General features: G+C 50.8%; 1 protein-coding gene across 4 annotated transcripts in view; it reads right to left on the bottom strand.

Moving 5' to 3' along the window:
• The window catches only part of cpx (synaptic transmission protein complexin), a 472,286-nt gene that overhangs the window by 319,089 nt on the left and 138,347 nt on the right, over positions 1–14,850 (bottom strand). The window lies entirely within an intron of this gene.

The following is a 14,850-nucleotide window of genomic DNA, read 5'->3' on the forward strand; positions in this document are numbered from 1 at the left end:
GTGTGTGTGTGTGTGTGTGTCATATACAAATCATCTAATACATAAGACCAGAGTCTTAAAAAGGGTTCTAAAATTCGTCTTCAAGAAAAGATGTGGCGGGACATTAATCTACAAGGAGAAGAACAACAACAGAGAAACAGACAAACAAAACAAAAACAGATTAACGTCTTAAGCACACACTTCCACTCGCGCCTACATTAACGCTCCCCTCACCTGGACTGTGTGGAGGGGGTGGTGGGGTCACATGCGAAATTTTACATTACGAATTCATTCATCGTTTTAATATTTTCTTTTTTTTTTGTGGCTATCTTAAATTTTTTTCAGATTTTTTTCGGACGGGGGGGGGGGGGGGCGCCAAAGAATTCCATTCTTTTTTTTTCTTCTCGCAAAATGGGAAAATTATCTTTTTTTTTCTCTCTCTCTTTATATTACGTTTTCAGGGAGTTTTCCAAATTGTGATTATTCCTTTTTTTTGTGTGTGTGTGTGTATTTTTGGTACCAAAGTAGACTTGGCAGAATGTCATTTTTTTCTGTGAAAAGGGAACAGGGAGAGGAGGAGGAGGAGGAGGAGGAGGAGGAGGAGGAGGGAGGAACAGGAGGAGGAGGAGGAGGAGGAGGAAGTGGAGGGAGGGGAAGGAGAAGGGGAGGGAGGAACAGGAGGAGGAGGAGCAACAGAAGGAGGAGGAGGAGGAAGGAGGAGGAGCAGGAGGAGGAGTAGGGGAAGGGAGGGAGGAAGGAGGAGGAGGAGGGACAAAAAATGAAGAGATGGAGCAGGAGGAGAGGAGGATTGCAAAATGAAAATAAATGAAAAAAAAAAGAAGGATGAAGAGAAAACGAACAAACAAACAAGGATGGGGAAAAGATTACTTAAGTGTACTTAAGACGAGATCTGGAGAGAGAGAGGAGAGAGGAGAGAGGAGAGACCCTGCGGGAGTACATGGGAGTCCAAGGGGCCCTGCGGGAGTACATGGGAGTAGGTGGGAGTCCAAGGGGCCCTGCGGGAGTACATGGGAGTAGGTGGGAGTCCAAGGGGCCCTCCGGGAGTACATGGGAGTCCAAGGGGCCCTGCGGGAGTACATGGGAGTAGGTGGGAGTCCAAGGGGCCCTCCGGGAGTACATGGGAGTAGGTGGGAGTCCAAGGGGCCCTGCGGGAGTACATGGGAGTCCAAGGGGCCCTGCGGGAGTACATGGGAGTAGGTGGGAGTCCAAGGGGCCCTGCGGGAGTACATGGGAGTCCAAGGGGCCCTGCGGGAGTACATGGGAGTCCAAGGGGCCTCCGGGAGTACATGGGAGTAGGTGGGAGTCCAAGGGGCCCTGCGGGAGTACATGGGAGTCCAAGGGGCCCTGCGGGAGTACATGGGAGTAGGTGGGAGTCCAAGGGGCCCTGCGGGAGTACATGGGAGTAGGTGGGAGTCCAAGGGGCCCTGCGGGAGTACATGGGAGTAGGTGGGAGTCCAAGGGGCCTCCGGGAGTACATGGGAGTCCAAGGGGCCCTGCGGGAGTACATGGGAGTAGGTGGGAGTCCAAGGGGCCCTGCGGGAGTACATGGGAGTAGGTGGGAGTCCAAGGGGCCCTGCGGGAGTACATGGGAGTAGGTGGGAGTCCAAGGGGCCCTGCGGGAGTACATGGGAGTCCAAGGGGCCCTGCGGGAGTACATGGGAGTAGGTGGGAGTCCAAGGGGCCCTGCGGGAGTACATGGGAGTAGGTGGGAGTCCAAGGGGCCCTGCGGGAGTACATGGGAGTCCAAGGGGCCCTCCGGGAGTACATGGGAGTCCAAGGGGCCCTCCGGGAGTACATGGGAGTCCAAGGGGCCCTGCGGGAGTACATGGGAGTAGGTGGGAGTCCAAGGGGCCCTCCGGGAGTACATGGGAGTCCAAGGGGCCCTCCGGGAGTACATGGGAGTCCAAGGGGCCCTGCGGGAGTACATGGGAGTAGGTGGGAGTCCAAGGGGCCCTCCGGGAGTACATGGGAGTCCAAGGGGCCCTGCGGGAGTACATGGGAGTCCAAGGGGCCCTCCGGGAGTACATGGGAGTAGGTGGGAGTCCAAGGGGCCCTGCGGGAGTACATGGGAGTCCAAGGGGCCCTGCGGGAGTACATGGGAGTAGGTGGGAGTCCAAGGGGCCCTGCGGGAGTACATGGGAGTAGGTGGGAGTCCAAGGGGCCCTCCGGGAGTACATGGGAGTCCAAGGGGCCCTGCGGGAGTACATGGGAGTCCAAGGGGCCCTGCGGGAGTACATGGGAGTCCAAGGGGCCCTGCGGGAGTACATGGGAGTCCAAGGGGCCCTGCGGGAGTACATGGGAGTCCAAGGGGCCCTCCGGGAGTACATGGGAGTCCAAGGGGCCCTCCGGGAGTACATGGGAGTAGGTGGGAGTCCAAGGGGCCCTGCGGGAGTACATGGGAGTCCAAGGGGCCCTCCGGGAGTACATGGGAGTCCAAGGGGCCCTGCGGGAGTACATGGGAGTAGGTGGGAGTCCAAGGGGCCCTGCGGGAGTACATGGGAGTCCAAGGGGCCCTGCGGGAGTACATGGGAGTAGGTGGGAGTCCAAGGGGCCCTGCGGGAGTACATGGGAGTAGGTGGGAGTCCAAGGGGCCCTGCGGGAGTACATGGGAGTCCAAGGGGCCCTGCGGGAGTACATGGGAGTCCAAGGGGCCCTGCGGGAGTACATGGGAGTAGGTGGGAGTCCAAGGGGCCCTGCGGGAGTACATGGGAGTAGGTGGGAGTCCAAGGGGCCCTGCGGGAGTACATGGGAGTAGGTGGGAGTCCAAGGGGCCCTGCGGGAGTACATGGGAGTAGGTGGGAGTCCAAGGGGCCCTGCGGGAGTACATGGGAGTCCAAGGGGCCCTGCGGGAGTACATGGGAGTAGGTGGGAGTCCAAGGGGCCCTGCGGGAGTACATGGGAGTAGGTGGGAGTCCAAGGGGCCCTGCGGGAGTACATGGGAGTAGGTGGGAGTCCAAGGGGCCCTGCGGGAGTACATGGGAGTAGGTGGGAGTCCAAGGGGCCCTGCGGGAGTACATGGGAGTCCAAGGGGCCCTGCGGGAGTACATGGGAGTAGGTGGGAGTCCAAGGGGCCCTGCGGGAGTACATGGGAGTAGGTGGGAGTCCAAGGGGCCCTGCGGGAGTACATGGGAGTAGGTGGGAGTCCAAGGGGCCCTGCGGGAGTACATGGGAGTAGGTGGGAGTCCAAGGGGCCCTGCGGGAGTACATGGGAGTAGGTGGGAGTCCAAGGGGCCCTGCGGGAGTACATGGGAGTCCAAGGGGCCCTGCGGGAGTACATGGGAGTAGGTGGGAGTCCAAGGGGCCTGCGGGAGTACATGGGAGTAGGTGGAGTCCAAGGGGCCTCCGGGAGTACATGGGAGTAGGTGGGAGTCCAAGGGGCCCTGCGGGAGTACATGGGAGTCCAAGGGGCCCTCTGGGAGTACATGGGAGTAGGTGGGAGTCCAAGGGGCCCTGCGGGAGTACATGGGAGTAGGTGGGAGTCCAAGGGGCCCTGCGGGAGTACATGGGAGTAGGTGGGAGTCCAAGGGGCCTGCGGGAGTACATGGGAGTAGGTGGGAGTCCAAGGGGCCCTCCGGGAGTACATGGGAGTCCAAGGGGCCCTGCGGGAGTACATGGGAGTCCAAGGGGCCCTCCGGGAGTACATGGGAGTAAGTGGAAATCTCCGGGAGTCCACAGCAGTGGATTGGGGTATTGAGGGAGGGGGGGGAGCGAGGATGGGGGAGGGAGGGAGGGAGGGAGGAGGGTAATAGAGGACGTGATGATCCGGGACGACCTTGAGCCGCCGCTGCTGGAGGAGGGAAGGGAGGGAGGGAGGGAGGGGGGTTAGGAGAGGGCCTGAATTCCTAACTGAGATAGATGGAGGCAGGATGGTATGTGATGGAATATGTGATGGAGACGAGGGAGGTGAGGGATGTTCGTTGGCAGGAACACTGGGCACGAGAGAGAGAGAGAGAGAGAGAGAGAGAGAGAGAAGAGAGAGAGAGAGAGAGAGAGAGAGAGAGAGAGAGAGAGAGAAGAGAGAGAGAGAGAAGAGAGAGAGAGAGAAGAGAGAGAGAGAGAAGAGAGAGAGAGAGAAGAGAGAGAGAGAGAGAGAGAGAGAGAGAGAGAGAGAGAGAGAGAAGAGAGAGAATCAGTTAAGCCACACGACAGTACGACCCTTGAACACGACGGTACGGCCCTTGAATACGACGGTGCGACCTTCGAACACGACGGTATGACCCTTCGTCAAGACAGCACGAACTATCAACATCCCTCACGCTGCCCCAAGGACGCCCTCCACACAGGAGCAGGGTAAGGATGGTCCCCTCTGATATAGGTTCCTCGCGTGGTGACCACTTGCGGGACGAGTCCGGTAGCGCCTATCCGTGCACACAGTCAAATGTACATGAACAACGCGTGCATCGAAATGACGCGTACTCACACAGACATATACACATGCCTCAGTAGCAAGACTCGAACCGCAGCCCATGGCAGTGGCATCTGGTTACGTTGGCCGCTCGTCTACGGGGCTCCATGCCGGAGTGGCCAACACACACACCCAGGTTTTCCGCCCTGCTACCAGAGGCGGTTCGAATCCTGCAGTAGGAGAATCTACATACCAGTACATGCGTGCCCAGGTGAAATGTATAAGCACTTCTTAGTCCCCGACAAATGGATACCACAATTACATTTTCTCTTTCCAAGTTTGGGGACTAATAACAAAAGTCCCCCATTTCATGTGCATCTGGACACTGGACGAGAGAGAGAGAGGCGCCACACATTTCACCTTAAAAGAGAAATGGTATTTCCTCGAGCTGCGAATTATTGCACTGCTGCAGAGAGAGAGAGAGAGAGAGAGAGAGAGAGAGAGAGAGAGAGAGAGAGAGAGAGAGAGAGAGAGAGAGAATGAAGAATTTAATTAAAACTCCATCTCTCCCTCCCCCGACCCCACCCCTAACCCCACCCCACACACACACAAAAGCTAATTCTCTCTCCTATAAAAAAAAAAAATAGTCTTCAAAATTTCCCCAAAACAGTTTCTGAAAGTAGCCCAAACTTAGCAATCCCAGTGAGCGTCCCCCATATATCATTACGACCAACATGTAGTAATTACCTTTGCTTTTTTTCCCCCCCCTCAATTCACTTCCCCACGACTACACATGGATCTAATGAGGGACACCTTGTTAACAAACGCCAGGACCCGCCTACCTAACAAGCACCTACGACGAGGTTCTGGCACCCACGGTGGCAGCAGAAGGACCACCACCACGAGCGCGTAGCGTTCACCGCCGGAAAACGTGCTTAAAGAGTTATAAAGAACGGGACTAAATCGCGTTCTCATGTGTGTGTCTGTTGGAGGGAAGGTTAGCTGCCCCAAGGGTGGACGAGACTGAAAGACTGTAAGCCCTTGGGCAAAGGAGTGACACTTCACAGCCACTGAGGTGCTGGCTAACGGCTCATGCGTCACTAGCCTAGGCCCCCCCTCCCATATCTCCCCCACCTCCCCGACGCCTGAGGCCTACTCCCCGAGAGAGAGAGAGAGAGAGAGAGCGAGAGAGAGAGAGAGAGAGAGAGAGAGAGAGAGAGAGAGAGAGAGAGAGAGAGAGAGAGAGATATTAATGAACTACAAGGCACTGGGGATTTCAACCAACATCGTCACCACGTCTGCACACCGAGTCTCGCCGCGAGTTGGCGTCTGGAAACCCGGGTATATCTTCTATAAGAGTCGAAGTCCACAATCAAGACGATGCCTCAAGCCTCAATCGGTCACTTGGCGGCTTACATGGAGGCTCCGAAGTAAACCACAGACCACCTTCCCCCCTACAGGCAGTTTCCAAGTTCTTCCACGACGTCCTTCGTAGTCCAGACATCAGTAAAGGCTTCTAGCTTCACCAGTTTCCAGGTCTCCCTCCCATACGTCCCTCGGGCTTCCAGCTTCAACAGTCTTCATCTGATCGCGGAAAAAAAAAGGATTGTTCCAGTCTGGAAACTAAAGTCTGGAAGGCGAGCTCCCGCGTGTACACACCAACATCGACCCCGTTTTCTTCCACTCGGACAACTTCTCTTCGCGAAATATTTTTTTTTTTTTTTTTTTTTGACTTGTCGAAGTCTCTCTCTCTCTCTCTCTCTCTCTCTCTCTCTCTCTCTCTCTCTCTCTCTCTTTCGGGAGTTATGTACACATCTGATTACCTTCTTATCAAACCTTTCACTGCAGAAGTTTAAGAGTATTTCTGAGCTGCTTTCACTGTTTTCAGAAGGAAGAATCGACCCCCCCCCCCGGCCATCATCAGCTTTCTCGAGTCATAAGAAACGGGAGAGAAGCAAATCTTAAGGAGACGCCAAGAAGAGCCATTCCACTGGTTTATCCCTAGCAGGGAGTTTCAGGTTATTTATGGGATATTTTGCTGCTTCCGTTTTACCTGAAACTCAAGAGAGAGAGAGAGAGAGAGAGAGAGAGAGAGAGAGAGAGAGAGAGAGAGAGTGTACTACCACTTATCTTTTTCGTCAACTGAAAATGTTCAGTACAGGCAGCTCGACCCTCACGTGAACTCCCAAGGCTGCTCGACCATTACATTCTCCGGGAGTTCGACCCACGTTCTCCCTGGTAGCCAAGTCGACCTTACCACTCCCAGACCAGTCGTCCCTACCACTCCCAGACAAGTCGACCCTCACACACCCAGACGAGTCGACCCTCACACACCCAGACGAGTCGACCCTCACACACCTAGGCAAGTCGACCCTCACACACCTAAGCAAGTCGACCCTCACACACCCAAATAAATCGACCCTCTCACACCCAGGCAAGTCGACCCTCACACACCCAGGCAAGTCGACCCTCACACACCCAGACAACTCGACCCTCACACACCCAGACAAGTCGACCCTCACACACCAGGCTGCTTAGCGAGGTCAAAACCTCCTGAACCAACATCAACACCACACCTCCTTCCCTCTCCTCACACCCACACCATCGTTCCTTCCTCCTCCTCCATCCCTCTCCGTCACTCTTCCACCCCACACCACCCCCCACCTCCCTCACTCTTCCACCCCGCACCACTCCCCACCTCTACCCACGGTGATGGGAGGTCGCAACTCCACAAGCAAAGGAGAAACCATCCAGATGTATCTGGATGGATGTTCGCTTCTCTGTGACCAAGCGGTGGACAGGGAGACAGAGGAAGACACACACACACACACACACACACACACACACACACACACACACACAACACCCACTTGCGTGACCTTGCTCTAACAAAGAGCGTTCTGTGACCTTGTTCTGGAAGAGCAGGTTCCAGGTAAAGCTATTCAGGCGGTTGAGAATATGAAAAAAAGAAAAAAAAAAGGTCGGGACATCTTCCTGGAAGTTCCTCGGTTAAGAAATAAAGTAGCAGGTGCTCTCTCTCTCTCTCTCTCTCTCTCTCTCTCTCTCTCTCTCTCTCTCTCTCTGGATATACATCCACTGTCCATAGCTCCTCTGCACTTTTGGGATGTCTAATAAGATGCCATGAAACAGTAGAAAGAAAAATCTAAAGAAAAAAATAGCTAACGCATTTTCCTCGGGTGGCGTACACACACACACACACACACACACACACACACACATATATATATATATATATATATATATATATATATATATATATATATATATATATATATATATATATACTAACATTAGCCCTGAGAATCATTTCGTCTCCTTCCCTGTTCTCCTAACTGGGTATTGTTTGGGCATGTTAGGGACGAGGTCGACTTCTCAGTCCCTCTCACATAATAGATTTCTGCCGCTCATATCCTGATAGATAATACGCCCTTTGGCCCAGCCTCACTACACTTTAACCTGGCTGAATTACACAGAGTATGTATGTATGTACCAGACCAAGCTTCAGAGAATGTATGTGCGTGCTCCCGCGCGCGCGTACCCAACTGCATACAATACCAATTATATATCCACGCAGTATATAGCAGACTCTATTAACCTGTTACATATATTTTCCACCATAATTTGAACACGCTTTTTAATTTCACCCTTGACAATATCCGGCGTTTAGGTACATTAAACTTGCTGGAACAACGTACACATAACAATACTTTTAAGCATACGTTATGGCGCGTGCGCGAATTCAATTCTGGTTCGGTTGACTGGTCGAGTTCGAGCTCTGTCGACCACCGGGGTTTCTTCATGCAGGCCGTTAACGTCTACCTACATCTACCAACGTCTACCTACATCTACCAGACGAAAGAAAAAAGAAAATCTTTGAACACCTTTTTTTTCCCAGATGTTGAGAAGAATTCTACGACTACTTGTGCTCCCATTTCGTGGTTGGTCCTCGCTATCTAGTCAACTTATCTCAGCCTTGTATTGAGCAATAATGTACCATAACGGTCAATCCTCGTCTGACTGTTCACCACACTCAAACTAAGGGAAGCTACCAGCAGCAAGCAGTTGCAGCAGCAGCAGCTTTTAGTACTTCATATCTCATATTTTTAGCAGTAATTCACACTGGTGAGGATGTAATAGGCTAGCACACACAGCAGACTTTGGAATCCTCCTTTACCGAAAAACCGGGAAGGCAATTCAAAGCTTGCGAGGCGTATCGGTGAACGATGAGGGAAGGAATGCAATCTGGAGACCAACTGATGAGATTCATCTATTCCAGGACAGACTCGCCCATCTGTGGGTACGATGGAAAGACACACCTTGGACGCCTGGGTAAAAATAATGATGAAAAAAAAACATGACTTTGGAGAAACGTACGATTTAGAAAAAAAAACAAAAAAACAGTAGCGTTACGATATCAAATAGAAAAATAGAAAAAATCAGAAGGAAGAGGAAATAAATCAATGTGATGAAGTATTTTCGAAACGGCCGGGAAATATATATCGTCGTCCCCCCGCTAGAGTTAAAAAGGGACGTACGTGATGCGAATTGGAAAGCTAATGGTATCCGAACCAATCACTGATACATTCTCCAACCCTCCCTCTTACTGAATAGTATTTCTTAGGTAATCAACTCTCATGAAAATAACACCCACTACACACACACACACACACACACACATATATATATATATATATATATATATATATATATATATATATATATATATATATATATATCATTATCATCATTATTATTATAATGCCATCACAAGGATAACAGCCTCGCTAAGAGGTGACTCTTCATTCTCGGTGTAACGTCTAGCTGGCGGAGTCCGGGAACACCCCCCTCCCTCTCCCTCTCTGTCTGTCTCTGTATATATATACATATGTGGACTAAGCTTCCAAATGACCATCCTAACCACATGTACTCCCTCAGAGGTTCGTTCACACCCACAGGAGAAACACCACCACCACCGCAGCTCCTGACGGTGCAACGTAGCCCACATAAATGAGGTTGAGGAAGGTCCTCACAACTGACCCGACCTGACCTGACCTCAACACTCGTTGTTTTTCCTACGGAAAAAAACAAAAAAAACAAGAAGCTTTTCTTCCTAGAATGAACAGAGATGAGGTAGCAGATGGTTCGTTAAGGTCAAACTAAAGTAGGTCGAGGTCATGTCAGGAGAGGCGTAACTATGTTGTTTGTTGCCGTTTCCGTCTATGAAGTAAACAGTCGCCTTTACGTGTACTGAGGTATAAAAAAAGAGCTTAGAAAACGAGAGGTGAATATTGTCATTAAGAATCTAGTCGTGTGCAGATCACGGAAGGTTAACATTCGAGTTATTTTCTCTAAAATATTTGAAACGTAGACACCACCAGCTTCACACGTGTCATAGAGGAAAGCTAAGGAATTCTATACGTGCGAAAATTGACAATAATACTCTGGAAAGACGACAAGACAGCCCGTCCCCTTCCAAGCCCCTCGAAGAAAACGCACAGAGAAAACGTTCCTCAGAAAACCAATTTTCTAAATGTGAAATTAAGGAGAAACCATAGCAAAAAAAAAATGACGAAAGACGATGTTCATCCTCTGCAGCTTAATTCCTCGAACAGTTGAAACGATCAACGACAGAAGATCACACAAACAATGCTTAACATGTTTTAAAAAAAAAAAAAAACTCGAAACTCCACTTTGGTTAGGACATATACTGGATCCAAACTCGCAGCCCAAAGAGCAAGTACGAGAGAGAGAGAGAGAGAGAGAGAGAGAGAGAGAGAGAGAGAGAGAGAGAGAGAGAGAGAGAGAGAGAGACTTTCCTTGATAATCACACTGATGGGCAAGTATTGTTAGCGCTCACTTGTGGCATTCCACCATCACACAGCACTGTGGCTTCGAACGTCTCCAAAAAACGAGACAGTGAAGCAAAACACGACAATCGAGACCGAAACCCCGAAGCAATCTCGGGGCAGACTGAAGGAGAGGACAGACCCGTCTTGTGGAGCTTAAAGAAGAAGAGTGGAGGGGGTTGGGGAGGAGACAGAGAGGCGTGGAGGTCAGGATGATGGAGACAGTACTGGGGCACGTCATGTATGTGCGTGGAGACGAGAGAATGAGGGAGCGAACAGTCTGCCGGTGGTTCTTGAAACAGACGAAACCGATTCAGGCAGATCGAAGAGGATTTGAGAGAGAGAGTGTCGAGACAAGATCATAAGGGAATCGAAACTGCTGATCTGGTATAACAAGGTAGGCAAACTACGGGTGAGAACAATGTGGTAACAAGGGCTTACGGCACAACATAATGGGCGGGACAAAAAGAAAACGAGGAACGGTCATCACCGCTCGCAGTGTAGCGCGGGAGTTTGGTACAACATTAGAAAAGGAGAAGTGGGGCAACTGTACTGGGGTAGGAGGGGAGATGACGTGACGGGTAAGGAAGAGAGAGAGAGAGAGAGAGAGAGAGAGAGAGAGAGAGAGAGAGAGAGAGAGAGAGAAAACGCTTGTACTGTGCGTCAGTGCAGTTCAGGGGGTGATGGCCGGGGGAGAAGGGCGATGACAGCCGGGAAGGGGGGAGATGGGTGATGATAGCCGGGGGAAGGAAGGGGGGAGGGGAGATGGGTGATGGCAGTCGGGGGGGGGGAGGAAGGGGAGATGGGTGATGATGGCCGGGAGGAGGAGGGAGGGAGGGGAAGAGGATGACGATGGCTAGGGATGGGGTGGAGAAGGGAGGGAGGGTGCCGATGACCGGTGGGGAGGAGGGAGGAACCAGACTAGCATTTTTCGAGAGGGAAACGTCCAACGTTGAAGATCCTCCGAGGTAGCCACAGAAAGGCGAGACGCGCTTACCCCTCCCTTCCCCATCCCTTCCCATCCCTCCCCACGCCGTCCACCTGCATCACACACCGTGGGAGAACACTGGGGAAATACCTCGAGTCTCCTTCACGTACAGAATAACACACAAAAAAAAGAGGAGGAAACGTATTGGAAACTTTAATATGAATGGAACCCTCACGGGAAATTCACGATCGACCCGCGGCGGGGGCATCACAATGATATACTGATACCGAAGAACGCTTCATGCTTCTTCTTCTTCTTCTTCACCTTCTTCTTCATCTTTCCTGAAAGCGACGAGTCCTTGAGTACTCGAGGAAGAAAAAAAGAAAGTCATATCTATCTACAAGGAAGACAGAAAAGGCACGATCCATCCTGGGACATCAAGTCTGGCATATAATCCCCACCTTTAACCCTTAATAATGTACCACACACAGACACACACACACCTACGTCTTAGATAACAGAACCTTCGGAGGAAGTGAGAGAGAGAGAGAGAGAGAGAGAGAGAGAGAGAGAGAGAGAGAGAGAGAGAGAGAGAGAGGGTGGTGGTGGTGGTAGGGTCATGTCTACCTGACTGTGAGCGAGGGAAGCTAAGGGAAGAAGATATGGCTGTGCTGGTGGAGTATGACAGACATATTTAATCAAGGTGGAGGAGGAGGAGGAGGAGGCTGGCCTACCTACCACCTACACACCCCACCCTGTCATGTGCTGGGGCGAGGAGGAGGAGGAGGAGGAGGAGGAGGAGGAGGAGGAGGTGGGAATCCTTATCAATGTTTGGCATCTATGTTGGAACGCGGGGTGAAGGGGAGGGGGGCGACTAGTTCTTGTGTCGCTGGGGTGAATACGCCGCCTTCATTGCGGACGAAGGCGTAAATACGCCGGCTACAGTAAGGACTGAAGGCGTAAATACCCCGGCTACGATAAGGACTGAAGGCGTAAATACGCCGGCTACAAGAAGGACTGAAGGCGTAAATACGCCGGCTACAAGAAGGACTGCAGGCGTAAAAACGACGCCTACAGTAAGGACTGAAGGCGTCAATACGCCAGCTACAGTAAGGACTGAAGGCGTAAATACGCCAGCTAACCTTAAGGACAAAGGCGTTAACAAGCCGACTTCCAGTGAAGATGACGGCGTGAATACGCCACCCATAGTAAAAGGTAAAAGGCGTAAACAGGAAAAAAAAATAACACACAGTAACCCCAACTTCAGGTACTCTCTCAAACGGAACGGTCCTTGATAAATGCATTTACACCTGATGGCTTTTGGAAGGAAAGCCACGGCTTTAACCGAAGGTAAACTAAATCGAATTGAGGTATACGAGGGTGCCTGTATGGCAGACGGAGACTGATGCAGTAAGCTGTCGAGCGATGGGCAGTTCGCGCGTGGAGACGCGGCTCTAAAGCATGAGTAACGAGGTAGTGAACACGCAAGTAGTGGAGCTGTCGCGAGTTTCGCTCGCAAGACTCACCTGACGCAGAGGTGATCGTTGGGGAGGTTAAAGAAGTCTGTAGATATTGTTACCACAGGGGAGGTGTGTGATCGTCTCCAACGGCGGTCATTAATGAAGGGTTTAGTGGATGGTTCACATGTACGATACATTTCCCAGTGTCCAAGTAAGACGTCGATTGAGGCAAAACGCATCTTGTTCCCTTACGTGAAAACTCAGTATTGTGGGGAGACGAAGTCCCCCACATGGACCACAGAGTCAAAAAAAAAGAATCTAAAAAACAATCCTTGTGTGAACCCGTGATCGAAACCCCGACCTCACGATCCGTCAACGTACAACATACCGGGGCGCCACAGCGAGTCTACCTGATGTACGATAATAAAGAAGATACATTCACCCAAATGAAAATTGAATTAATTTCTGTTCAAATGCTGTATACGTATACTTCTTTATCTGTTGTCTTTTGTAAATATACCAACAACTTTTTTATTTGTTGTCCTTTGTAAATGTATCTACAACTTTTTTATTTGTTGTCCTTTGTAAATGTAACTACAACATTTTTATTTGTTGCCCTTTGTAAATGTAACTACAACTTCCGCAGGTTAAAGGTGTGACAGCGGCACGAAGAACGTGTTCCAGGAATTAACCCCCCGAGACACACTAGCCACTTCCCTAAGGCCGGAAATCTCAGCATACAACCTGTATCATCCTCCCGTGCCTGCGAGAGGGATCGCGCTCTTGTTGTACCCGGAGAGAGTACGCCTCTTCGCCGCTCTTCTTACCTTGCAGCAGATGGGTTGGAGAGGGAACAGGAGGAGGAGGAAAAAAAAGGAGTAGGAGGAGGAGGAAGAATATGAAGGAGTTGGGGAAGCAAGGAAGGATGTGGGGATGAAGGATGGAAGGTAATATCTGGAGCTCACGCCCATCTCTTCGGCGCTATATTTTCCAGCGCGCGCTCAATATGTACAACAGAAAGACTACCTTCAAGCATATTAAACACTCGGAAAAGGTTTATGACACAGTCCAACACACAGGACGAGCGAAGAACCTGGATCATCAAGTACAAGGGGTACGTTCCTCAAGGGGGAGATGATTTCTTCGCTGGGTTCTCATCCCAGTGGGAGGTGGGAAGATAGAGGATACCATACCAGAGGAACCTTTTCGAAGCGGGGTTGAGGTTGCTGGTGGCGTGCCCCAGGGGAATCCATCCTTAAAAGGCCGCTCTCATTCTTGATCTACGTCATGACCTGTCGGAAGGCCTGGATTCATAACGGGATACATGTACGTGCGGATGACGGTAAAACCCAACATGAAAGAAGTAAGGAACGCAGAGGGTTGCACTGATGTACAACGGGACCGAGACAAGCTCCAGAGTTGGTACGATGCACGGATGATGATAATGTCTTTAACAACAATAGGCAAATGAAGACACAACACAGTGAAACATGGCTGCACGGCTGGAGGTGAAAAAAAAAAGTGCCGATCAAGTTAATTTTTCTTTCTTAAGCTGGTAGCCCGATGGGTGCACCAGGTCAGATGGTCAGGTTAGGTTAGAAAAAAAAATATTCATTTCAGATGCACAAATAATCCGCCGGCACTTATTCAATATATACCAGACCTCGGAACGATTATAGTTTGATGGCGAAAGGAGTTCCCTGAATCTGTCAGCGTGAAACGCATTAAAAAGGGGGTTTAGTAATGTACCCAACCTACCATCACAACAACAAGCAGCGAGGATTGTTAACGAGGCTAATTGTCTAATGGCTGATATTAATACCGCATTTAGGGACATGAAAAGAAAGGAGTTGATCACTGAACCATTGGCAGCTTCGACCTGCATTGGAACACAGAGCAATGAACAATTTGCAACTTATGACCCAAACTGCAACACGGAGCAATGAATAATTTGCAACTTATGACCCAAACTGCAACACGGAGCAATGAATAATTTGCAACGTAAGACTTAATTTGGAACTCGGAACTCAAGCCTAGTTTGGACACTTTAAGACGCATCTAAGACTAAACAGACGTCCAGAGGAAGGCAAGAAATCTGGTACCTGAAACAAGAAAGCAGAGTCAGTGGGAAAGGTTGGAGGTTACAAAGTTGGCCGCTATTTGGAAGAGAAGAATCGAGACAGTCCCGACCACAGTCTTCCAAGTTTCTAAAGCAAAATTTCACGATTTCGACAATGAACAGCTCTGTGG

The sequence above is a fragment of the Panulirus ornatus genome, chromosome 3, assembly GCF_036320965.1.
Source record: "Panulirus ornatus isolate Po-2019 chromosome 3, ASM3632096v1, whole genome shotgun sequence".
Taxonomy (NCBI): domain Eukaryota; kingdom Metazoa; phylum Arthropoda; class Malacostraca; order Decapoda; family Palinuridae; genus Panulirus; species Panulirus ornatus.